Source organism: Perissodus microlepis, chromosome 5 (assembly GCF_051167445.1).
Source record: "Perissodus microlepis isolate ML-2025 ecotype Zambia chromosome 5, ASM5116744v1, whole genome shotgun sequence".
NCBI lineage: Eukaryota > Metazoa > Chordata > Actinopteri > Cichliformes > Cichlidae > Perissodus > Perissodus microlepis.
In genome coordinates this window covers 26205459-26232250 of record NC_140465.1, presented here as the reverse complement: position 1 = coordinate 26232250, position 26792 = coordinate 26205459, and the positions used below count along the sequence as shown (strand labels likewise).

The window sequence follows — 26792 nt, the reverse complement described above, 5'->3', positions numbered from 1 at the left end:
CCACTGTCTCACTTTCTAACACGCCTGCTTTGCCACATGCTCTTTTTCACACACTCTCTCTTATATTTCTCTGTGTATAACTTGAGTCACCTTCTTCTTGTTGCCAAATTTACTTCTTTGACTGACAAGACTGTTTATCAAAAAATCTATTAGCAATGCAGCATTAAAATTCAAAGCTATTCAAATGATTTTAAATGCCAGTAAGGGCATTATTTTTCTCTTTCAAACCTTAATCCTTAATCCTTAATATGTTAATATCCAAATCAGACTGAAACACATTTTCTGTTCTGGGACTATGTTGTAGAGCTGGAAACGTATAAATCATGTTCTTTTATTGAGAAAATATACAACAGTGACAGAATTTTACTTATATTCACTTTATTCCGTGTCACTTTGATGTAGATTCTAATATTACTGTGGAGAAATAATGCTGTCAGATAGTGAGGATTTGAAATGGAAACCAGGTTTGACAAAGCAGAATATGTTTTTGTGTCCCTGCTAGCCAATAAAAAATAATGACTTACTGTAACAGTGATTAATATTATTACAGGAAAGTACATCTCTCTGTTTTGCTCCTTGCCATTTCCCCTCTGTAATTAATTACTATATAATTATCATATTGTAACCAATGGTCTTATTTCTCTCACCATCATTTATTATCTTATAGTCATGTCAATTATTGCCCCAATATATCATCATCATGTCTCCCTCCAATAATTCTCTGCCTCTGACATGTCAGTTTGGTGCAATAATAGGTCTGTCAGCCACTGCCTCTGCTCACCACAGTAAGATCTTGTACTGACGATCTGATACGAGTGAATGGGCATGAAGGCTATGCCAGACATCTGGCTCTTAGTATGTATGTCTTATGTCAGTTATCTGTCTCATCTATCCTTGTGGGTGGTGGTTGTCACTGGTGATATCCATCATGGCCTATAAGCCATCCTCATCATAGACTTATCAGCTGCACACTTTGCCCTGATAGCTACAGATCTGATAAGCCAGGACAAGAACAAATTGTCTGTCAAGCTCTTTGTCTGTGTCTCATTTTTTTTTTTTTCATTTTGTTAAGTCTTTTAATGCTTCTGCCCAGATGACTATAATACAATATCAGTATCTTGCTCTTTCAGGGCAAAGATATCCCTGTTAAACTACTTTTATTAGTGGTAAATGGGACTTCTTAAACATTGGGTAAATATAAAATAGATGAGGTGTATAAATACATCCTGTGTCAGGTCTAAAGATGTGGTTTTCGTCTGCTGCTCATCTGCTGTAGATAGTTTTTTAGGCCTTATATTTTTGTCCTTTTATTGTCCTTCTATTTGGGTTTCCTAAATTTTCTATGGACACACTTCAAACCATTCCACAATACAAGTTTCTTAGCTAATAGCTCTTAGGGTATTTTATATCTGTGAAAATGTGTTATCTTTGGTATTTTTCATAGATTCAACTAAAGAGATGGGGACAGATTTTGTGTTTGTGCACCAAGCTGCCACAAACAAAGTCTCAGAAGATACCATTTAAAATCTGTGCTCAGATTTTTGTTATTTTTAGACGTAATGCTGGCTCATCACTTGATTTAGGTGCTTTTTTATGCTTAAACAATTGGTTTAACAAACAAACTACCAACAAAACATTCCTCTGATAAGGGTCAGGTATGATGACTCAACTAAAAATATGTGAACGAGCAGTCAATGTCCAAAGAAAAAAGCCCTCAGGAAGTCTGAAAACCCATTGCTCAAGACCAATTTAAAAAATACAAGGAAGTCTGACTCCACTGAAGCAAAATGGAAACAAAATGTAAAAAAATGAGGGGTTGCTCAAAACCTTTGCACATTAATGTTCACACTTTAAAAATATCACTGTTTCCAAGCATTTGTCAAGTGTCAAGATCTTTTTTTTCTTTACATTTGTTAAACACCTGTGGTTATACTTCAGTTAAACATGGATGGACGATTACTTTATGTTGAAATATCTGGATCATCTTTTAGGATTGTCCTAAAAAATGTCTTTAAACTTGACATCATATTGAACTACATCTGTAAGAGTAATATCAGATCTAAAAGCATGTGAAGGAGATGCTACCAAAACATCTTCACATGAATTTCATCAGTAGGTTATTAGATCAAAGCAGGCTATAGCTGGGATGTTAGTTGCAGACCCTGATGCAACATAAAACTATTACAGCAACGCACTTAGATGATCTGAAGTATTTTTGTAATCTCCATTGAGCAGTGGCAATAGATCTGACTGTGAAAAAAACATGAAAGGAAAATGGACAATAAAAGTGAAAAAAATGTCATAAGGATATTACCACTGTGTTTTATTTAGCCCATAAAAAAGCTGAAAACTCCACCAACTACAGGGCTGTGTCAAGGCAAGTGCATTCTGTGTGCCGGGTCTCTTTGCAATGAGTGAGTAGTGTCAATAATTTAGTCTGAAATGTTGAAAAAAAATGGTTGGTTTCACTGAGCTAAGATATGAAAAAAGACGTTCTTAAAACTATCAAATGTTTTTAAGAATATTTGAATTAAAATTAACCATTTAAACCTCAAAAATAAGTTTAAATGTTTAAAATATTGTAAACCTACAAATGTGTATCTACTGTACATTCATTTTCTATGTAACCCCCGCTGATTATCAAGCTGTGTTTCCCCAAAGGTGAGTGTCTAACGTGTTAGATGTTTTCTGCCAGTTTGGGGACAGCATGTAGCCTGCATGAATGCAGAAGCAAACAGCAAACCCTTGCTTTTGTCTCTTCTCCTCCATTATCAACAAAGTTATACATATAAGTCATATAATCCTCTTTCTCGCCTCACCTCCATAATATTGATGTGACTGATATGGTTGTCATAGAGCATAACCCACACTTGACAGTTTGTAGATATGACAAGATTGGATTGGCACCATCGCTCTCTCCATTTCTCTATCTCCACCGCCATTTAGACATCTTTGTCATATAGTCCATAACCCTGACAGCTCATAGATCTCGTGGTAAGGCACGATTGGATTTGAATCAGCGCTTTAACGTCTTCTTTCATCATCTGTACTGACTTGGTGATGATATAATCCACACCTCTGCCAACTTAGAGATGTGACGAGATTAGATGGCATGACTGTTTTTCCATCCCTGATAACATATATAAAGACCCAATGATCTAATCCTGAGAGTTCATGAAGTAAATGGTACAATGTATATGACGTGTTTATATATATATCACTACAAAACAAAATAGATCCAACAAATATCAAAAACATACTCAGATTCCAGTCTTTGATTTTTTTCTGTACTTTGCACCTTTTATTTTTGATGACTCTTTAGAAGCATAAAACTCATTCATTTATTTACTATTATGCTATTTAATGTTTATTTGCTTGACTTATTGTTTTATTCAGATGGAAGTTTTGGCCAGTAGACTACACTTTGGAAGTATTAGTTGAGCTCTGGCTAGCATTTTTCATAATAATAATAATAATACATATAGGATAATAATTTTTAAAAAATGCCATTGCAGCAATTTTTTTTCATTGTCCTTTTTTTGCAAACCTACAAATCGCCGAAGGAAAAAGTTTTTTTTCTGCTTTTTTTCTGTACCCGCTGCCTAGCTCCCCACTCACACTCATATCTCATACCTCTTATTACCTTCAAACCCTAGGCTCAGCGAGACAAACTTACACAAGCAGCAAACATCAAACATCAAAGAAAGTCGATGTTTTCAGCACCCGTCAACACGGCCACAATCTGAAATGTGAAAAATGATCAGAGGGAGAGCATGAAGGGGGGAGTTAAAGTAAGGAAGTGGAAGAGTAAAGATACGGAGACAGTAAAATACAACAAAAGGTGAGAGATTTTAGATGGTGGACAGCAATGTATTGATAAATAAAGACATTATCAACATATACAAACCTAATAAAAAAACATTTAAATGTATTCCTGCATTATGGTATGTGTGAAGAAACAAAAATACATAAATCCAGATGGCAGCATTTCATTCATAAGGATAGAAGGAAAAGTTAAATGTGGCAAAATGACTGAAATAATAAAACTAAAATGGAAATCAAGTGATTTTGGAGAGTGAGGACAGAGTGAATGTGAGGTAACGACTGACAGGAGGCTCAAAAGAACTCCACATAATGATGCAAAAACACACAAAAGAGAGTGATGAGGGCAGACAGGCATCTAGAAAAATATATGACAGTGACAGAAAGTAAAGGAAACCAAAAAAAAAAAATGTCACAAAGAGTTGAGACTTCCTTAATGACTCTTACTCCACTGAGTCTTACTTTACTTACTGACTTATCTGCACAAAAAGGCAAATTGGGGAGCATGGAGAACTTTCAGTAAGTTACCATAAAACCACCTATTGTTTTAATTTGGACCTTTCTGTGCTGTAAAATAGTGTGAAGTAGACTTGACATATTTCTTACTGTCAGACACACAGAAACAAGAGATTTAAGGGGCCGAGGGGTTCAGGTGGAAATGGAAAGAGACTTAATTCTGTCACAGAGGAGGACCATTCAAAGAAGAGTAGATATCCTTTGCTCCTGTTTCCTCTTTGAGTCTCTGTTCAGCACTTACAGAAACCCTCAGCCAGTGTGTGTGTGTTACACTTTTACAGTTGTCATGCATCTGGTATGTATCATGTGTTTATGGCTGATATTGTCTCTGAAACCTTTATTTCTTAACTCTGGAAAGAGACAGTGTTCATAATAGCACCCAATTGGCTGTTGTTGTTGTTGTGTGTGTGTGTGTGTGTGTGTGTGTGTGTGTGTGTGTGTGTGTGTGTGTGTGTGTGTGTGTGTGCTCTGTGTTTTTGAACCCAGATAACAACAGAAACATGTTCATTAATGATTTCAGCATTGACAGACAATGTCTTTATAGCCTTTCTGTGAATGAGACAAAGTAGATGAAGATTTAATGAGCCCTGAAGGGAAATTGGGTTGTTGTTGCAGCTGAAATACAGAGGATACAGGTACGAATATTAAAGCAAGTGCAAGATAATACAGAGGGATTAAAAGAGAACAGAGCACGATTAGCATTATCAGAAAGATAGAAAATCTCTTCAAGACAGGTGTACAGTTAATAAGTATGAAACAGTATGTGGGCTTACTCTACACAGTGCTGGAGGTCCATAGAAAAAAAATAGTATGTCATAATAATATAATGAAGTTGCAACATGGAAAAAACAGGATAGTCACCTGTGAAAATCTGGATAGTTAACTCTAACAGTTACTATTATAGTTTCATATATGCTCATATAAATATTGTTAGGGGTGTTGGATACTGGTTGCATGTACAGGAATGTTTGTTGTGCAATTGAACAAGGTTTACCAATGTTTATGGTTGTTTAGCATGGTCTTACAAGACCTATACCACCTGTGATGCACACCTAACTAACCAGTCATAAACACTTGGAATACACTGGCTAATGGTTAGTTAATTAAATTTTCCTGCAAGTTCCTGTTATATTATAACTCCACGATTTTTCAGTTCTAGTGCAATACGTGTACCTGCACCCAAGAAAATGAAAAACCTGTATTGGACAGACTCACACAGTTGCACAGTTCTGAATGCGAAATAGATGCAGTCAATCATTCCAGCTAATTAAACCTCTGCTCTGGTTGAAGCACTGCTACCCCGTTAATTATATCACCAAAAATAGTATGACCAGTTGCAGCAAACAAAGATGTACAGTAAGTTGTCCAGACAGCTGCAGCTCGAGGGAGATGTCAGTCAATATATACACGCCCCCACAGTCCTGAGAAGTGGTCTAATCAGGCACAAGTGAAAACACCTGCATGGGGCAACCCATGCTGCACGAGGACTATAAATGACAGCAAGCTGCAAGATTGAAATTGTATTTTCTAACTATATTATAGAGTCAAAAATGGCCAAAATTGCCAAAAATCAACTTCATCCACATGCCAGCAAAGTGATCGTAGTCATTTGACGTGAGCTACCCGTTCTATTTTCTGCATGCAAGTGTTTGACTTTCACATAGCCCAGTCTTTACTAAGTCTTTTATGTTTTTGGTTTTACACACTGCTAATTTTTTTTTTTGGCGCTTTACAGGGTTCCAAAAAGTTTGACAGCCAAATGAAATATGCTGCCTTTTTTATTCCTTCTTGAGGGTTTAGGTGATTTTAACAAAGGCTATCCAGAGTTCTGCTAACAGTGCCAGAGGTTTGTGCGAGTGTTTGAATGGGTGCCTTTTTGCTGGTGTACCCTGTCATTTGCAGTGTTGATGTTTGCAGTGACTGTCAATCCAGGGCCCAAACCGTGTTTCACAAAGCCTTACAGCTCTGCCTGTCTTTGCTCTTTCTTTTCTTCTTTCGTTTTTCTTCCTCTATTCCTGGACCCTCTTTCTCTGCAATGCATTCATTCCTCCTGAGGCGTCTTTGTCCTAAATGTGCCTCTCGGTTTCTCTCAATCGTTTTTCTTTTTTTTTTACAATTTGACAGCTTGACAGAAAAGTATGTTTGAACTGTCTCAAACTGTATTTTGACATGCGTGTGTATTTTAATCCTGCAGTGTCTGTCCTCTTGTCAGCGCTGCCTCTTATTTTGTTCTAAGAGCATCTGAAAACAAATGGGTGCTAATCAGAGAGTGCCTCACCACTCAGTAGTGACAAAAACTGAACACACACACACACACAAATACACACATATGCGAATTTAGTTAAAAACTAAAACAAGTACAGTCCACAAACAAAGACACTCACATGGTATAGTGTGCTTGAGTATAGTAATGAGAGCATAGTAAACCTGTGTGTGTGCGTGCACAGGCAGGCAAGGGAGTGTTTTTCAAGTGGCTGCTGATGGGTACAGAGGTTAAATATACCGTGAGCTTTTTTAGCCGCTAGTGGTGATTCGAGGGTCCTTGTTGGAGCCAGCTTGATTGCATTTCTGATTTGTGGGTGGGAAGGAAGAAGCAAAGTAGAGTTGAGAAAAGGACAGATGGCGCAAAAGCGACACAAGCAAACTGACAGACACTGCGCAAAGCCCCCAATTTTTTCTGTTACCTGAGAAAAAGCTGTTGCCACTGTTCATTTGCTTTGAACTTTAGTATAAAGAAGACAAACACCAAACTGGCACCTCTAGAATTACATGGACAGTTAGGTTTAAACAGTTGTTATATAGGTGAACCACTTTGTCCCATGTCATTTTAACTGCTACACAGAATTTTACATCAAACAGACTCTTGTTGTGGAAATAAAGGGGCTGCTAAAGGATTAATTTAAGAATTAATTCAATTCAATTTTATTTATATAACGCCAAATCACAACAACAGTCGCCTCAAGGCGCTTCATAGATACAGAGAAAAACCCAACAATCATATGACCCCATATGAGCAAGCACTTTGGCGACAGTGGGAAGGAAAAACTCCCTTTTAACAGGAAGAAGCCTCCGGCAGAACCAGGCTCAGGGAGGGGCGGCCATCTGCTGCGACCGGCTGGGGTGAGAGAAGGAAGACAGGATAAAGACATGCTGTGGAAGAGAGACAGAGGTTAATAACAGATATGATTCGATGCAGAGAGGTCTATTAACACATAGTGAGTGAGAAAGGTGACTGGAAAGGAAAATCTCAATTCCTCATGGGAATCCCCGGCAGCCTACGTCTATTGCAGCATAACTAAGGGAGGATTCAGGGTCACCTGGTCCAGCCCTAACTATATGCTTTAGCAAAAAGGAAAGTTTTAAGCCTAATCTTGAAAGTAGAGATAGTGTCTGTCTCCCGAATCCAAACTGGAAGCTGGTTCCACAGAAGAGGGGCCTGAAAACTCAGATGTCTCCCATTCTACTTTTAAATACTCTAGGAACAACAAGTAAGCCTGCAGTGTGAGAGCGAAGTGCTCTAATAGGGTGATATGGTACTACAAGGTCATTAAGATAAGATGGGGCCTGATTATTTAAGACCTTGTATGTGAGGAATTATATACAATTATTACAGATGGCAGCAAGTGGGTAGTGTGATTGTGTTACAGTATTTTCTAGTGTTATTGATTGTTATTGTTATTATACAGCTGAATTCCCTTACAGTCATGATTGTTGTACTCGCAACAAGATCAGAAAAGTACTCGTGTGTTACATTCAGATAATGTTTTATTCACTACACAGTCATGGCAGGCCACACATAAATGTCCACACATAAATCTGGATGACAAATGTTCCAATTAGTGACCAACAACAAATTTAAATATTTTATTAAAAAGCAACTGCCCTAAGCAAAGAAAGCTTCAAATCTAATACATAATGTTGCAAGTATTGCCCACGTACAGCTTCTGTGAGTGGAAAATAGATTAGATGAGAAAACAAGTCAATATAAAGGAATTTTATTCACCGTTAATTTGATTGCAATGAAGTCTATAATATTATAAGTAATGATCTATGGGTTATGCACAGCTAACATATACATACACATTCCCGGGTCAGAAACACACATCAGGGCAGCAAAACAAGAGGAGAGTGTAGCAGAAGTTTACACTCACAAGTCACTTTGTTAGGTACACCTTTTCCTCTGCTGGTTAGTTAGCCAATCACAAGGTATCAACTCAATGCATTTAGCCATGAAGACATGGTCACGGCGACCTGCTGAAGTTCAAACTGAGCCTGAGAATGGGGATGAACGGTTTTTAAAGTAACTTTGAATGTAGCATGGTTGTTGGTGCCCTGTGGACTGGTCTGAGTAGTTCTGAAATTGCTAATCTACTAACACTTTCATGCACAACCATCTTTATTTTTGACCATAGCAATGAGTTAACTGTACACCAAAGACTTCCAGAATTAAATTCAGTAAGCACCTTGGGAACTGAAGATTTGTATCGAGGATGTTTAGCTTCCTAATGTGCAGCAACTGCTTGACGCTTTCATGTCAACATGGAACAAAATTTCTAGAAACTGGCTGAATTTTTGCCACAAAGAATGAAAGCAATAAGGAAGGCAAATTGGGGCGCAACTGAGTACTAGCAATGTACTTAATAAAGAGTTTATACCATATATACATTCTCATATTTTTGGATAAGAAACGGGAATGTGACTGTCATTAAAAGTGATTATTTACATCTGATTCTGGCAGTCATTATATTCCTTAAGTCATCTAAAAAAATGAAAACTATGGAAGATAATTGCCCATTTTATGGCACAAGATTTGGTCTCCACCTTCAGATTTAGACCTTCAGCATAACCACTGAGTAGAGTGCTGCAAGCTTTTTTCCTGGCTAAATACAGAGAAATAAAAAAGTCTCCTTCACTTTAAAATGAGCAAGGGAATCGTGGCTTCCAGTGAAATGTCGCTCTGAGAGCTTTTTGGAACTGTTGGTATCTTTTAGAGTAAAGCCATTAAAGCAGTGGTGTATATTCACAGAGTGCATGGAAGATGAAGATAGATGGATTATCTGACTGGTAAAATCCCTTTGTAACCCAGAGCAGATAGAGCAGTCAGTGACAGACATTGAACCATGAGATAAGAGAATAAGATGAAGGGAAGGAAAAGGATTGGATGATGAGTGAGCAATAGGGAGACCAACAGAGGGTACTAAATGAAAATCTGTCTGAACTGATATTACCTATACATAAGAAAAAACAGAACCAATAATAATAATAATCATAATAACAATAATAATAATGAGTGATGTCTATGTAAATTTATATGTAATTTATGTCATGATTCATAAGAATTGCACTTTGAAGCAAACTCAAACACAAACGCAGTTTACCGATTGACTTACAGGAAACAGCTGCCACAATTGCTCAGACTGTCAATAAACTTTGAAGCAGTCTCCAGCAATAATATTTATGAATCTCTCTGAATGGAAGACAGAGGGAAAGTGGGCAGGCAGGGGAGGGAGGTCAACAGCTCTCTAGAGCCCGAAGTGCTGAACGTGAAGATGACCAACTGTGCAAAATCTGAAAGTGGAGAAGAAAACGTGATGAGCACAAGAGGCGTTCACTCGGAAATAATCAAGAGAAAGTCTAACTAGTTGTCCATGAGACCGCTGAGACAGCCAAAGATTCGAACCCGACACGGTGGTTTTATGGGCTGGATGATGAGGTGAGAATAAATAGGTGCCGCTGCCAATCCCGTGCCAGCTGTAGCAACACGCCCGAGGAAATCCCCCAAGGTGAGGGAATGCCAGCCATGAGAGAGGGCGCGAGGTAGAATGTGAAAGACGGTGAAGCCAGGCCAGGACCCCCAGGTGCCGTGCCAATTCTGTGTTTTATTACTCTTCACTTTCTGTGTTGAGAAAGTCTAATAGTTCTTTGCTCTTTCTTTCCAGTGGTTTACTACTGACCTCATTGGCACTTTCTTTGACCCTTTCCCAAACTTATACTTCCCACTAACCTTTCACTATGGAGAGTCAGTGCTCATGCAATCACACTACAGCAAAGGGCAAGTAAACAGTGACCCAGCCTTACAGCGAAATGAAAGTATCAAGATGTCCATAGAAACTTCTCAAACTACCTCTGCAGTTCAATCCACTCCTCAACTGTCCTTCTGTAGCCTTGGCATATTACACACACAGATAAGCTGAGAGTGTATTCACCTACAGTGACTGAACCTCTGTCTTACTTTTCCTTTAGGCAAGTTTGAGTGTTTGTGATTACCTCTTTACACCCTTATTGCTCCTGAAAGAAAACACAATTGGCTTCTTCTCTTTTATTCAAACTTTATAAGCACTATGTTTGCCCTATGTATGCCTGGGAAGATAGAAATAATAATTTTTGTTTGCAGTCCATTCATGCTGGGGTGTCAGAGAATCTTGTCCATCATCTGTTCAAGTGATAGTCACTGCTTCAACAGTCACACATGACCTTTGCTGTTTTTCATTTTTCTTGCTTTGACTATCTGTCTTTTTAATACACACTTAAACACACTCATTCTGCAACACAATATGCATTTTCTGTATATATTTTTTCCAAAGAAACCCAGTAAACAGCAGATTCAGTAACAAACACACTCACACACACATGCACTATTTATCAGGGGGAGCAATAAATGCCCATTTTTAAGACCAAGCCACCATATAAAAGCCTTGGATCACAGAAGTAATGAGTCCCTGTAGGCCAGTGATAACTCTGTGTTTATATGTGAGTGTGTGGGGGTGACTGTGTGTGGAAGGGGTAGCGAGAGAGAGTGGGGCAGACTGAATGGGACAAACACTAAAAGAAAGGCAATAATGTCTAAAAATGACAGACAAGGAAGGAAAAGAAGGTGATAACCAGAAGGAGAGAGAGAGGGGGAGAACACAAAGCACAAAGACATCATCGATGGCCTCTGTTTCATTTTCCATCTCTGCCAGCTCCATCTAATCTGAGCCCCTGATGTGTTTCTTCATTTGCAGTTAGTGGTTAAATTATATACCCTACACCCAGCTGTGGGCTCTATATTACTGTGCATGTGAGTCAAATGTGCCTTTCAGCACACTGATAGTGTGTGTTTGCGTGTGCCTACCTGTGTGTGTGTGTGTGTGTGTGTCTTTACAAGGCAGCACTCATGTGGGGTTATAAAAATATCCATAATATTCGCTGAGTGATTTTCTCCTTTAGGCGAATGAAGAGGAAATAAGCTCTTATAGGGAAATAGGTGTACATGTCCCATGCAGTGTACATAGAGAGAAAATTATTATCTCTCTTTAAACCTCATTTTTGTCCTCAGTAGTCGTGGAGTCTGAAAAAAACCCTGAACCAACTCCAGCCAACTGTAACTTCACGGCAGCAACCCCAATACACTTCCTGATGGTACAACAACTTCATCTGGAGCAGCAGTTGCCGGATGGCACTATTTCCCGCTTTGTTGCTAAAGTGTTAAAAGTAAAATATGCCCACTGTAATGCAAGTACTTTTTGTTCTGTCCATCATTTTTGCTTATATCCATCAATATATTTTCTTTGCTTTAATAAATTCTTTGCATGGCCTGATCATTGTTCTAAAAGTCACTGTTTGCCAGATATTGCTACTATGAGAATAGGGTCTTTTTCTACCACGTCCTAGATCCTCAGAGGTGCTTACTGTTTAAAAAACAAATTAAAACAGACTCTTGACATAATAATTAATAAAACATATCACAAGTGTTTTCTAGAGTTATTCAGCTCAAAGTGAATTTGTGCCACCTGCACTCTGTATTTTGTAGAAAGAAGCAATTGATGATAGTACAAATTTTGCTTACTGTATGCATAGGCCATGTTATGCTACGAGAGGGAGAGAGAGAGAGAGAGAGAGAGAGAGCATAACAGGAACACGGCAAACTTGAGAAATACCAAGGGCTCAGAGGAGAGCTCGAGAAGATGTGGAGGGTGAAGGTAACGGTGGTCTCAGTGTAATCGGAGCACTAAGTGCGGAAAAACATCGGAGATCTCTGTCCAGAAGAGCGCAGTCCTAGCAACAGCTAAGATACTGCACAGGACCCTCAAGCTCCCAGGCCTCTGGTAGGACCCGAGCTTGAAAGGGCTGCCCCTCTATGAGCTTGGTTTCTTCCTGTAGAGAGATTTTCCTTCCCACTGTCACCAAGTGCTCGCCCATAGGAGGTCGTTTGATTGTTAGGGTTTCATCTGTATTATTATTGGGTCTATACCTTACAATATAAAGTACCTTGAGGCAACTGCTGTTGTGATTTGGTGCAATATAAATAAAACCAAATTGAACTGAACTGAATTTACTGTTCATTCAGACAACTGTTTTTTTCTACACTGCCTTCTTCTCCAGTTCACCCGTCTTTCCAGTGTGTCATTTGTGCAGTTGCTTTTGTAAAAGTCTTAGAAACAAATCAAAGATGAAACCAAGCCACATTTGTGATGGTTGTAGAAAAGATCTAAATGATTACAGGAGTTTTTACTTGAAGTATGCATTTGTTTTTGAAAAGCTGCTGTGGTAGATAAACAAGTATGGCTGTTTTTCTTCTCATCAGTTTCAAAGAAATTGGATCTGGCCTAAACAACACTGTGCTATGTAACACTGCATTTCAATAATGAAATATGCAGTTCTGTTTATTCAGGTATTCCGGGCTGTATTTTGCAGACTGTGTTCATTCTCTGAACTTTAATGATGCATTTCAATAACACGGTCTTCAAACATACAATAGATTTTTTTTTAAACTCTTGTCAACAGCTGAATTGCAGAATGCATTGATTATGAGAGACAACTGGTGCATGAAATTCTTGTCAATAATTCAAATGTAACCACATCAATTACAGTACAAGTGTGTTCTCTGCAGTGAAATACTTTGAGACGGTTTAAGTTTCTTAAGGTCGTTTTCTTGTGAATTTCATGCACACTAAAAGCTTCAGAAATAATTCTACATATGTGACAAACACAGACTGACTCATGTGCATTTGGACACATATGTGAGTACAAGCAAACATTTAAGCAGAAAAGTGTGAAAGTGACACTTATTCACATTGAATTGCAGGAACAATCTCACATATACGTGCAAATGCAATGCAAATGTTTTTTATTGACATATGTAGGGTGGTGGCAGTAAACCTGGCAAGAATAAAACATGTGACATTAATACTGTCACAACCTTGTTGTTGACATGATGGGTTTTAAATTCTACCTACTAATACCTACAGAAAATAACCTGACCATAATAACTACAGTCAGAACTAATATTACTCATTTTAGTGATCATTTGTCGAACCCTTTTTCCAGATTTTGCATATTTTGCTAATGTTTTCGTTAAAAATATGAAAAAAACCAACACTGATTTCCTTCATCAGTGACCTTTATAACATTGTTTATCAAATGCTTACACTGGATATGACTTTAGCGGTTTATTTTAAAGATTTGTCAGATTAAATGCCATCTTGCTCCTGTTATAACGTGTTTTATTCATTCAATGTGAACAGCTTTGGCTAAAACGATCAAACCAACAAGTTAAGTCACTGAACTGCAAACACAAGCCGTTTCTATTTTGGAAATGGTTCCTACGATCAAATGGTGCTTAAATGGTGCTTCATTGGGACTTACTTGCAATTAACTTGCAGGACTGAATAAAAGACCTTATTTATAGTTTGAAAGCTTGACCCTTCTGTCTGTTGACTACTGACTGGCTGACACACCTGCAGCAAAGTTACTTCAAAGCCCTTTTCTGCTTCCTGTGAAGGGAATATCTCGCTTTCAATTCTTTTTTTTTTTGGTGCCCGTTTCTTCCCTCTTTATCCCTCTGAAACAGAATTTTCAGTCATACATCTTAAGCTATGCTGCTCACAGTTGTACATATAAATCAAAATGCACTGCAGCTCAAAGAAAAACAAAGATCTACAGACTTACACTAAATAAATTCAAATATGTAATCACTTATGTATACATCACATACTGCATAGAGAGTCCAATGTACATGGATTAGATAAGTCCATATGAAGACAATAATGGTAATATATTAATGTGACATACCAAGCACGTCTTACACTGCATAAGCATAAGTAAAAAAAACAAACAAAAAACAACTAAATATTCAACAGAGACATAAATGGTCCATGTAGTTGTCGTAATGGAATCTTGTAGGGATAGAAATAGTAGTCGTGACATTTCTGAAGGTCATGGTGGGCAGACATTATCCGGACATTTCTTGGAATAGCTTTGCAATGAAATTGTCTCATTCTTCAGGATGATTACCCAGAACTGAAATCCTTGTTTATTTTTTAAATGCACTTACTTTGCTACTCTCTGTGTCATTTCAAAAAATTTCCTACTCAATTTTGTGTTCCTTTGCCTTTGCAATTTTTCAGTATGCGTCATAATACATGGATGAAAATTCCACCTTGTCTTCTGCTCTTCTCTTGTGATGTCTACTCTCTTACCTGCCCCCACCCCACCCACACCATCACCCTCTCTGTGTGACTTCTCAGATTAGGCTTGAGAAGGCAAATAACCAATATGGGAAATGTGTGGAAATGCAGAGGTCATTAAAAAGCCAATTACCCACAGGTTCAGTGCTACAGAGAGGAAAGTGGGGAATAGCAGAGAGCAATCGTAAACCCAGTGATATATGGAAACCAAATAGCTGTGTGTGTGTGTGTGTGTGCGTGTGCATGTGTGTGTGTTTGTTGAAGGGTTCTCATTTGTGCACATGTAAGCTTGTTATAAAAGTCTGCTAATATGCAGAGGCACTTTATGTGTCTTTACATTTCACTGTTTCTTCTTGTTGATCAGTACTTAAGTATGCATGCCCCAAAAAGTAAATGTGTGTGCGGGCTTGTGTGTATTGCATGTATTTTTGTTTGCAAATCAATGTCCCTGTGTGATGCAGGTGTTTATTACACTGTCACACATCAGTATCGCAGGGAACAATATGAAACTTTATTATCATTTTTCACATTCACTTAACAGTCTGAGAGTCATGTATCACACACTCATATGCACAGGGCTGTATTTTTGAAATAAAGCACACACCTACTCACACGTATACACACACACACACACACACACACACACCTTTGGGGGACTTGGGTTGTAAGTTAGAGACCAGTATCTTTGTTCTCTCATCTTTTGTGATTGCACCATACCACACACACTAAATGCATTACATCTTAAAGACTTATGCTTCAGCAGGAAATCTACGTCATAACTTACAACATAGCGGGAAATGCATCGTAACCCTATGCTGTAACCTTCTACATAGCCAGACAATTACAACCCAAGAAACGTAACTACATGTCGGGTCAGCACAGCCCACAATCAGTGGGTTATGGTAAAGAGGGGTTTCCAGTCATGTTTTAAAATACAATGTAGATTTCAGACAGGAGCATAAATTAGGTATTTTAGTGCAGCATGTGTTAGCACGATGAAATGGATATGCTGAGATGCAAAGTCCTTCATCCTGTAGTCAAACTTAGACACAGAGAATAATCATATAATTATGCTTGTCATATATACACTGGATAACAGTAAAATAACACTGAACTTCAATAATTTCATTAAACTTGAATAAAAAGGCCAGACTGAGTTTTGACTTGGAGATGAGTGAAATTACTTGAATGAATATAAATCTGCCGCTTATTCAAGTTTGAAAGGAAATTCATTTGGATTCAACAAATGATCTCAGATTTGGATTTTGGACCATTTATTGCTAAAATAGACACCTTTATCTATCAAACCACAGTGTGCCCAGGTAAAACCCCAATAAATACATTTGATAGCTGACAACCTATAATGTATAGAAAGACTAAACATGTAAAAGAACTGGACTTTATTAGTGGCACTAACTTTGAAGAGTTAACAGTGTTAAAGTATCATTGGGATTTTGCTGTTTTAAAACAGATGACAGGCTTATGTGAATTAATGTACACAAGAATTTAGTGCAGGTCTAATTTCAGTGCGTGAGAAAAATACTTATAATAACAGGAACAGATGGTTTTCATTTCTTTCTAGTGGTTTTTTTAAGCTATCATTTTCATCCATTATGTCCTTCACTGAAGCTTCAGTTTTCAGTATTTTTCATAAATTGCATCCTTTTTTTGTCTTTTCTTCTTGATTTGTAAAAACACCTCAGGGTGGCACACATGATTTTTTTGCTGTACTTTTCCTTGAGAGCTCACACGCATACGTACAAACACAGCTACACATGGATGGATACATGGGATAAGAGCAAAACAGAAGCACATAAGCCAGCTCCCCCATCCATTGTCTGTAGTGTTAGTAGTCACAATTTTCGATCTCCTATAGGTCAACACTCCCATGACCTGTTCAGCAAGGGCTTTTGGGATTTAGAGTTCCCTCAGGTCAACTCTAAATCCTTGCACAAGGTTTTACCATAGCTACTTTTGTGTGTGCGTGTGGGTGTGTTTGTGAGCAAGTGTGAGAGAGAGCGAGAGACTGCATTGATTACCTAAATAGAGAGATTGCTCCAAAAGACCTGATCAATAATGCCAATCTCCTGTCTTTACCACATAATCAGGAAAGGATTAAAGCACCTTCTCATTGGCCTGCAGGCACATGTATATGTATATGAGATGCCTTATTAATTTTCTTCTTAATAGCTAAAAACTCTGTGCCTCCACATTCTGAATATACATGTGTGGGTATGCATATTTCTACATTTGTCCAACTTTAATTGATAAGGGTCAGCCTTTTTGCATTAATTAAATAAATTAACTAAAATATGTTTTGTAACGTGCAGTTTCTTCTGAATCATTATTTCTATGATTAGCAGGTGCTTAATTAAGAAGTAAAGTCTTCCTGATTATTAAGGCAATAAAAAAAGGACTGTATAGATGCACACACCTCACCTGACACACAGATATGGATTGATGTCAACACGTGAATATGTTGATGTGAGACTGTGTAAAAATTCAAAGATGCTTCAGAGACGCAGCTGCTAACAACACATTGTGATCCAGATAGTTTCACTTCATGCTTCTTTATCTCATTATACACCTGTGTAGTTACACCACAACATTCCTCCTCACTGTTATCCAGCTGGCAAGGGTAAATAACAATAAAATATGCAGGGAAATTAACCCTTTAGAGCCGGTCGGAGCGGGCACGCTCTGTTTTGCGTAACTATTTTTAAATCCCGGTAGCTCTGCAACCACGTAAGCTAGCGCAATAATTTTTTTTGCATATGAAACCGGAGGAGTTGTACTTACATCTTATGCCATCAGCTTGTCCTAGGTCACGGTTTCCTTCCACATAAAGCTTTGCAAAAACTGCATAAAAAGCGCTTGCAGCAACAAAAACATAATATTCCAGAAACACGCTTTAACGATCCGATCAGCTGTTCATAACACTTCCTACGTTGGAATAGACGTCAGCACGAACTTTTGCATGTCCGCCATTACCTGCCCGAAACCGGAAGTGACGTCATTTTCGCGGAAACGTAGTCTTTTTTACCATCAGGGCCTCAGGGCCTATACTGGTGTTTTTAAAAGTTATGTTTGACTTTATGACTTTCTGTGTCGTTTCTGGGATGCTTAGGACTCATATTGCACTGCTGGAAATATTTTATTTTGATGCATATGCTGCTTTTTTGCAAATTTGCAGTATAATATTTATTTTCGTTTTTCCTGCAGTATATAAAAATTGGTGTATTTCAAAAATAAAACTATGAAGACACTCAAAATAAATTTCCTGTGGTAGGAAACTATTTTGTGCAACTTTTTTGTATTTACAGTTTTGAGGGATAAGCCTCTTAAATTTCTCTAACTAGAAATATATGTTAAAAAAAGCAAAAACGACTTTCAATTTTTTTGTAGTTTATTGCCCTTTTTTGCAATTTATGTAATTACTATGCACTTAATGAATACATATTATTAAAATCTGGGCTATAATTGTTGTATTGATGTATAGCAACTTGAAATGCTCCCAAAAATGGCACCACACCATGTAAAAATATAATATAAGCTCTGGCGGACTTGGTTCTATGGTAGGTCTTAAAGGGTTAACTTCAAATACAAATAAACTTCACTTTACCTAATACAAGAATAAAACAAGGGAACTTACACACAACACCTTATATAGAAAGCAAGCTGTATTTCAATCCAATCAAATTAAGTCATTAGCGTGGTATACCTCAAGCTATTCACATATTGTGGAATAAGGTACAAACCCAGTTCCAAAAAACGTTGGGATGCTATGTTTGCGAATCTCATAAAGTCATCTTTTATTCACTATTGAAACATTACATTTGAACTGAGAATATGTCTGGATATTGCAAAAGTAAGTGATTCTGAAAAAAAAAAGAAACGGCTGGAGAAATATATTGGAACTGGAGCGTTTTGGCAGAACATCAGTAGCACAAATAGGTATTAAAAGAGCATCTTAGAACTACAGTGTTTCGGATAGAGGTTCACCAGTTTGCAAAAAACTACAAACTGTACAAACTGTGGAGCAATTTCAGAATAATGTTCCTCAACATAAAACTGTGAATATCTCAACATCTACAGTATATAATGTCATTAAAAGATTCAGAGAATCTGGCGAAATCTCTGTGTGCAAAGGACCGGGCTAAACATCAGTATTGGATGTCTGTGTTTGTAAGACCCTCAGGAGCCACTGCAGTAAAAACAGGTGAGATTCTGTCATGGACATCACTGAATTGGCTCTGGAGGAACTTCCAAAAATCATTATCTGTGAACAAAGTTCGCTGTCTCATTCACAAATGCAAGTTAAAGCTCTATCGTGCAAACAAGAAGCTATATATGAACACTATCTGAAAGGTAATTTCAAATGCAGCTAGACAAAATGGAAAACTGTTCTATGTTGAAATTTGAACTTCTTTTTGGAAAACATAGACGTCAGACTATAAAGAGAGGGAATTGCCTAAGGAACTGCAATATTGCACAACTGGAAAAAAACATCATGATTACTATATATAAAGTTATATAAAGTTATATAAAGTTATATAAAGGTTGTAGAGCAATAAATGCTCCCATCCAGATATTGTCATTTTTAAGGAAGGCCTTGCACGTTTCAGCAAGACAATGCTAAAACACTGCATTTATTACAAAAGCATGGCTTTGTAATAAAAGAGCCTGAGTGCTAAACTGGCCTCAGAATCAGAAAGGGTTTTATTGCCAAATGTTGAGCAGGTTTACAACATTAGGAAATTGCTGTGGTACTTAGTGCAAACATACTGTCATATGGCCTGCTTGCAGAGCACCAATGGCACATCATGAAATGAACATTATTTCAAAGACTGTTCAGCACATACAATCCTTTATCATACAAGAGTGGGACAACAAATACACATGTGGTATCTTCAGTTTCCAGATGTTTGTGGTAAACATGGCCCTGTCCTAACTCATCTAAGATGTATTGTGGCCATCAAATTCAACATGACATTTGTTTTTTTTCTTTAAATGGTACATTTGAACAAAGTTTAAATTCTGGATGTGTTCTCTATGTTCTGTTTAGAATAAAATATACAGTTTTCTTTGTATTTTATGTAGCGCCCCAACTTTTGGGGGATTTGAGGTTGTAAGTTAGAGACCAGTATCTTTGTTTTCTCATCTTTTGTGATTGTACTATACCAGCTATATCCGTTGAATTTGATAGTTTTGTAGTGTTTTCTTAAACACACATAAAGGAAAGGACATAATTCTGCAGCTAAAATGGACTTCCATTGTTTAAGTTCTGATCACTATATTCAGTGACAATATAATAACAAGTCTTGTAAAGATACAGAAGAGCACAGTAGGTGTATAAAAAAAAGTTGGCAGAATGTTAAGATAAAGTACAAAAACAGCCACAGTAGCTTCCTGACAGACATTTCGAGGCCACATGTGGACATACGCTGTCTCACTACACCATCAAATCAAATCTCTATTGCTGGATTTCAAAAACCCAGTCAAAATTACAAATGTATACCACACTCTTAGATATTAAAAGAACAGCAAGAGATATCTTGCTCAGAGCTCAGAGCTCGTCTTAATCCAAAAGATGACAGACACAAAACACCCGATAAGAAGAATGAAAGAGAGATTTAAGAGCTACACAGCATGCTTTGAGCAGAGACCCCAGGGAGCCATTTGAGCACATCGTACTGTGAACATCTTGCATCAACGTCATGTTTCAACAGGAAATCTGTGAATGTAACTGATCTATTAAAAAGCGATTTAGTCTGCGCCTCTCTCTGCTTTGTTGCGACTTTTATGTCTCAACCTCAAAACCCCATTGTTTAGTGAAAAAAAAGTTTGTCATGGAGATTATGTAGATTGAAAGTTCTTATCTTTCTTTACGGTACTGAGACTACTTTTTGCCCTTCTTGTTGAGGTGTAGACGACATGAAAATGACATGTTATTGCATCTAAAGGACATGCGTGATCCTATCTGTGCTATTTTACCAAGACTGATAGAACTGGCTGCCCTGGGAATCGTACAGTTACACTCCCAGGTTTTAGAAAGGCACACAATCTCAGCAAGCTCTTGTTTTCTTTTTGAGACAAAGTTGCCGGCATTTGCTTTGTCATCAGGATTTTTCCTGCACCTTTTGCTTCTATGTATTGGTAAAGTGTCAACATTGAGCTTTTGTGTTTTGTGCAAATGAAGAGAGCTAGCCAGCCGCAATGTAAACCAATGTAAAAGCATTATGGAAGCTATTTGTGAGGTCTGTGAAGAGTGACAAAATTCCCTAGGCACATACAAACAATTGCACAAATACACACACATTCAGACACACCACCTGCTCCATTTGCTATAATAGGTGTAAATGAATTAGATTTTGATGCTTTAAAAGCTTCTTTCGGCCTGGTGTTGAAAGTAAATGTCACTCTAATGGTGAGGCATCTGTGTGTACAAGCCACTGATGATAGAGAGAGACAGAAAGATTGAAGCTGGGAGCTAGAAGAAAGGTGAATGGATTATAAATGGATTTCAAAGAAGGTTACAGACAAGGATGGAGTGAAAAAGGTATAGAGGATAAAACGGTAGGAGCACATATTCACTTTTAGATGGATAAATGAGTTGTTTGCATTTATGGCTTAGCCCATTGCCCCAATAATGGCACTTCAATTATTGATTTGCCACTTACCAGATTACTGCAAAGATAAGAGACAGTGAGGAGAGATGTAAGGGGGGGGGGGACAGAGCCATCGCTCATTCTCCAGCAAGGACACAAAGATTTCTAAAAATTGCATAGAATCTACACTATGCAATCTAAAGTATGCTTCAACTTGCAGTGAATATCCACGTCAATATTTATGAACACAGACAACAGAACAACCCCCTGCAGCCTTTTAAAGACATGTGATTGAAAGATCAATAAATATAAAGACAGTGATAAATATGAGGATATATGAGTAAACAATGTTAGAAAGACAAAAGGGAACAGTAACAAATGAGGAAAGCAGAGGCATCATTTTATAAGAAAATAACTGAATAAAAAAAATACACTGAAGATTTGTATAAAGGTGAGGGGATATAGCTGTAAAGTTATCCTGTTTGAAAGATCAATGAATTCTGCATAAAGCTTATTTTATGATGCTGCATCTGTGTACCATAGATGCACAGATGGTACATATGCTAAAAAGTGAGCTGGACATGGAAAGGGACAACATCAGCAAACAGGAGCAAAACTTAAAGTATCAAAAACAATATGAAAAGCATGGAGAGTGGCCACTTCTGCTCTATAGCTGTGTCCCAAAATGTAGGCTGCATCCTTCGGAGTACCCGTCCTTTGCGGCCTACGTGGGCCGGGTCCTTCGAAGACCGAGAAGGCCGGAAGTCCGAGGCTGTGAAATGGGACAGCCTAACCTTCAGATTTGCGTCACCGCTGTGTCGGTGGAGTTTAATAAACTCGGCCGTCTGCTCATTGCTATCTAAAATATAACAGGACACTGGCGTAAATTCTTGACCGTCAGTTTAATCAGTTTTCTGTTTGACGTTTATTCAGCTGTGTGAAAATCCCGGAGGAATCCACCCGATGGATTAATAAAGTTTTATTTAATCTAATCGAATCGAATAACTTTGATCTCAGCCAAACCGATTTACTCCGGAAGCAATAAAACACCGAAAAAAGCCAAACAATTACATTTTTAAGTTATCCGAGTGACTTATATATCATGTTTAACCTGAGTAGCGACAGACAGGGGGGTCTGAAAACGAAGAAGCCGGGAGTCCGCTGCTCTTGCCGGCTCGTGTGACCATTGAACCCCCGGCTAGATATCGAGCGGGTGGGTAACAGATGATTGATAAGAGTAATATTAAAACTTAGTAGCGGCCGCCAGTGTTGGAAACTGAAATTGGCTGGGCCGCGCTATGAATTCTGGGATATGGTGGGCCACGAAGGACACACCCGACCCACAAATGTGACAAATGTGTCCTTCAAATTTGGGGAAATGAAGGTCACATTTGTCGGCCACGTAATCGGCCTTCAAATGCGGCCTCCGAAGGATGCAGCCTACATTTTGGGACACAGCTTTTGTATGTTGCCACGTCTCTATAACTAGCAGAAGGACAAACGATAGCACAAGGAGGAGCCTGCCCACAGACAGTTTTTTGTGACACTGCCCCCTAGTGACAGTACACTACCACAACATATGGACAATGGTCCGCAAAAACTGTCCATTAGCCCTACATTGAACCAATGCAAAAACACAGAAAAGCCTTAAGGAGATATTTGCAACCACTTTCAACTTAAAGACCAGTAAATCACAAAACCATCAAGAAGAAGACAAGATTCATGTCCTTTGTGGAACTTTATTTTTGCTCATAGTCTGGCTTGTTTTCATGAGGCGCTTACTTTTGTTTCCCTCGTTTATTCTTTTTGTTTTTACTTGCTGTTTAGTTAGGTTTGGGCATAAAAACTTGGCTGGGTTTAGGAACAGAATATGGCTTGGCTTAGAATAATTTAAAAAGTTAACCTGGCATGTTGAAAGATAATGCTAAAATCTGTCCAGTGCATATGATGCCAAGGTTTCCACCCGAGCGTAGGTGGGAGTGAGTTTGGACTCAGTTATTTCCATGCAGTATCATAATTCTGTGTTTGCAGTTGACAAGAAATTTAAACTTATATGCCTATTTTAAATTGTTAAAATAATTAAATATATATCAGCCTTTTAAGAAGCAAATAAGCATGAAGAACTGGGGGATTTGGAGGGCAAATGAGGCTTAACCTAAAAGAGATGATGGTGATGCAAAGGCAAATGGCAGGGCCCGATTGGGACATTGAAACATTGAACATATGGGTGTGCCTCTTTGTATGTGTGTTCATAGTGTTTTCTTTAAGTGATAAACTTAACAATAATGAAAATTATGCTATTTTATATTGTAGCATATTTTGTCATCACTATAAAGCCTGTCTACATCAAAGATTATGTTTTTTTTATTGTTTCTTTCCTCATTTCTTTTCTTCTTTCCAGTGTCTCGCACTCTCCATGCAGTCTTACTTAACTCTTAACTCACATATTAAAAATACTCCTTTATCTCCCTCCTTACTTAGTTGAAAGGAGAAAGAGGAAACTACAATGATTGCGATGAAAAAACGGTTTCTCTCAGTTTAAAGCTGCTTTTTTGATATGGAAATGACATCTAACAAGTCTCTAGTAAATGATAACAAGTAAGAGTGTGGGAGGCTTGTGTTCTGAGTATTTTCCTTTGGGCCCCAATGACAACAGAGGTCGCAATGTGTCATTCTACATGTGAGATAGTTTCTTATTTTTAGCCAGCAGCCTACACGCTTCACAACCATTTTTATGCCCTTTTAAAGGAGTGACTCTCTTGTCACCCCTTGCAAACAGTGGAAAGTCAGTGACACATAGAAAGCATATTCTCTCACACATTTGAATTTTTTCTTTTACACATATGCAGTTTGGTGAACAGTGAAACATTGTCCTCTTTTTACACAAGCCAGTTTCTTGTTAAATAAGAGTTGCCCAATAATATCATCGAAGGAAAGTGCTCTACTTCTCTGAAACATGAACTATAATAAAAACCTTTGACAATTACAAAACTGTAGCCATTTTATGCACAAAAATACTGAAGTACTAAAATACAAAAACCATTAAAGAATCTTCTACTGTACACTTGTCACTGTAGTGTATCTCTGTGAGAGTGCAGCAATCTGCATGTTAACTAGCCAGATTTTATTACTGCTGAGCTGTATGACTCACCTTTGATATTTATCTAAGAACCTCCTTGTGTCCCAGGTTTTCTCTCTCACACTCATACACATATAGATCACCATATAGGAGCTGCCAAATTCTTAGACCCCACAATCTTAACATTTTGGCAGCTTTTGATTGTACATTGTACTGGAACTGTCGTTTCCCTACACAGGTAAATCATAATCTTTTATTTTATGCCATGACAGGCTGAACTACAAAAAAGTAACATAAATAATTAAACAAATATGATGTTAAATATGTCAAATATAATTTGAGTCAATCAAATCTTAAGTTAAGCTCCTGTTAAATCAGAATATATCCTTAAAATGATCTTCTATGATATTTTCATACATTAAATACAAATTGTTTTGATTATTTTTTTATACCTGTCATTAATTCATAGACTTAAAATGGCTAACCAATCAGAGTTAATAATATCATTTTTTTAGTGTAATTTAGTACAAATAACAATTTACCACTATATTAAAATAATATAATACTTCTCTTAGTGTTAAGTATCATTATTTACAATATTTTGAACGCGATCACATTACAGTGCAGATGCATAGCAGCACCAGGGGTTAAATACTTTGCTCAAAGGCACTTCAGCCGCTGACAGACACAGTCGCGGCGTCTGCTGCCCTTTGATGTAGACTGCTTTTGAAAAGTAAAAGTGAAATCTCAAACTCTCAGCAGTATTTGTGAAAACAGCTGGTCTCATGCGGCAATATGTGCTGGAACGTTTGTTGCACTGAGTTGACCCAGTTATTTTGATGTACGTGTAAGCGTTCGAGTGTGCTTGTGTGTGTAGACCGATTCATCAGTTTTTGTCACGTTAACAGATTGACCTCACACCTGGGAAACAATGTGTGAAATGATGGCTGTGTGCACTTGTTTTTGTGTGTCATAGTGTGTCTGTGTTTGCTATGACATTTGTGACCGAATGAAAACATCATTGTCGGTGTCTTAGCGATATTTCATTGTATCAAAACAGCTTTTTATAGGCGTCTGGGGCATCCATTTTGTTTGTGTGTTTTGTTTGGATGACATTGTTCCATATGTGTGAATATACAATGATAGGTGGATGCCGACCCAACTCTCTGGAGTGGGGCCTCAGGGGTTCTACTTCATTCCTCGGGTGCTCAATTAGATTGGGATAAAGTGTGTTTGGAAGCCAAGTCAACTCTTTGCGTCTAGTGCTTCGTGAGCAGTTTTTTCAGTGTTGTGGGACACACTGGTGCGTCACGTTTCTAACTAATATCCACAAGAAAGTCAGGACACAAGGTTTCCCAGCAAAATGTAGTAAAATAATAAATTCGTTTAACCTGTGAAGGTCTTTAATATTGTGCCTTTTGTGTTTTTGGGTACATTGTAACACTTCTGCTTCCTTCACACAGAGAGTTGTCATAGTGAGAGAAGTTTCTGGGTAACAGACATCACACGTGTTGTTTGAGTGTCAGACTGACTCAAGTCTGCTTTAAAAAACAAACAAACAACAAAAAAAGCAGATAAACAAAAGTACCTGTGGAAGGTACAGAGCATCAAAGGACAAAAAAAGGAGTATTGAGAGAGTGTGTTTGTGTGTGAGTTTGTGTGAATAAGAAATGTAATCAGAGCCAGTTCGCTGTGGAAAGACCTGTTTAGAAACCCAGGCTAGATTAATTTTGCATGCACGCAGGCAGCGTACACACACAAACCGCCATTTAACTTCAGCAGTGAGACACACTCCTCAGCTGTCAGGCAGGCCCACATCAAATTACCGTAACTTCAACAATATCAATACACACAGGCACACATAAACCATCACATTAACCATCATACTCTCAGACTTCCACAGTGCCGGAGTGGATTAGTTCCATTGAGTTGAAATGGATGAAATGTTTTGAGGCATCAGTCGTTTTCAGGCACCTGTGTATGTGTATTTGTGTTATTCAAGATCAGAATTCAGATAAGATTAAGGTTATGGTAATCTTCAAGGAATTAAAGTCAGTGACAGTAAAAGTCAGTGTCCTTATAAATATGTCACTTTGTGTATGGGTTTGCCCTGCCATTACAATCTATTGTCTTCACATCATTTCACTGCCTTTAAAATCAAGTATTTGAGTTATAAAGTATGAATTTCTCTCATGAAAATTATATTTGTGAATTGGAATCTTAGGAGGTGAAATCGAGCAAACAAACCTTTCTAATGGTTCTGTTAGGCTGCTAGAACTAGCTCTCACATTGTGACTGTACTTTAGTCAGCCAAGAGAT

The 26792-nt window shown here is 37.9% G+C and overlaps 1 protein-coding gene across 9 annotated transcripts in view; it reads left to right on the top strand.

Moving 5' to 3' along the window:
- Positions 1–26792, top strand: part of ptprt (protein tyrosine phosphatase receptor type T) — a 313327-nt gene that overhangs the window by 47377 nt on the left and 239158 nt on the right. The gene's annotated exons all lie outside the window — the stretch shown is intronic.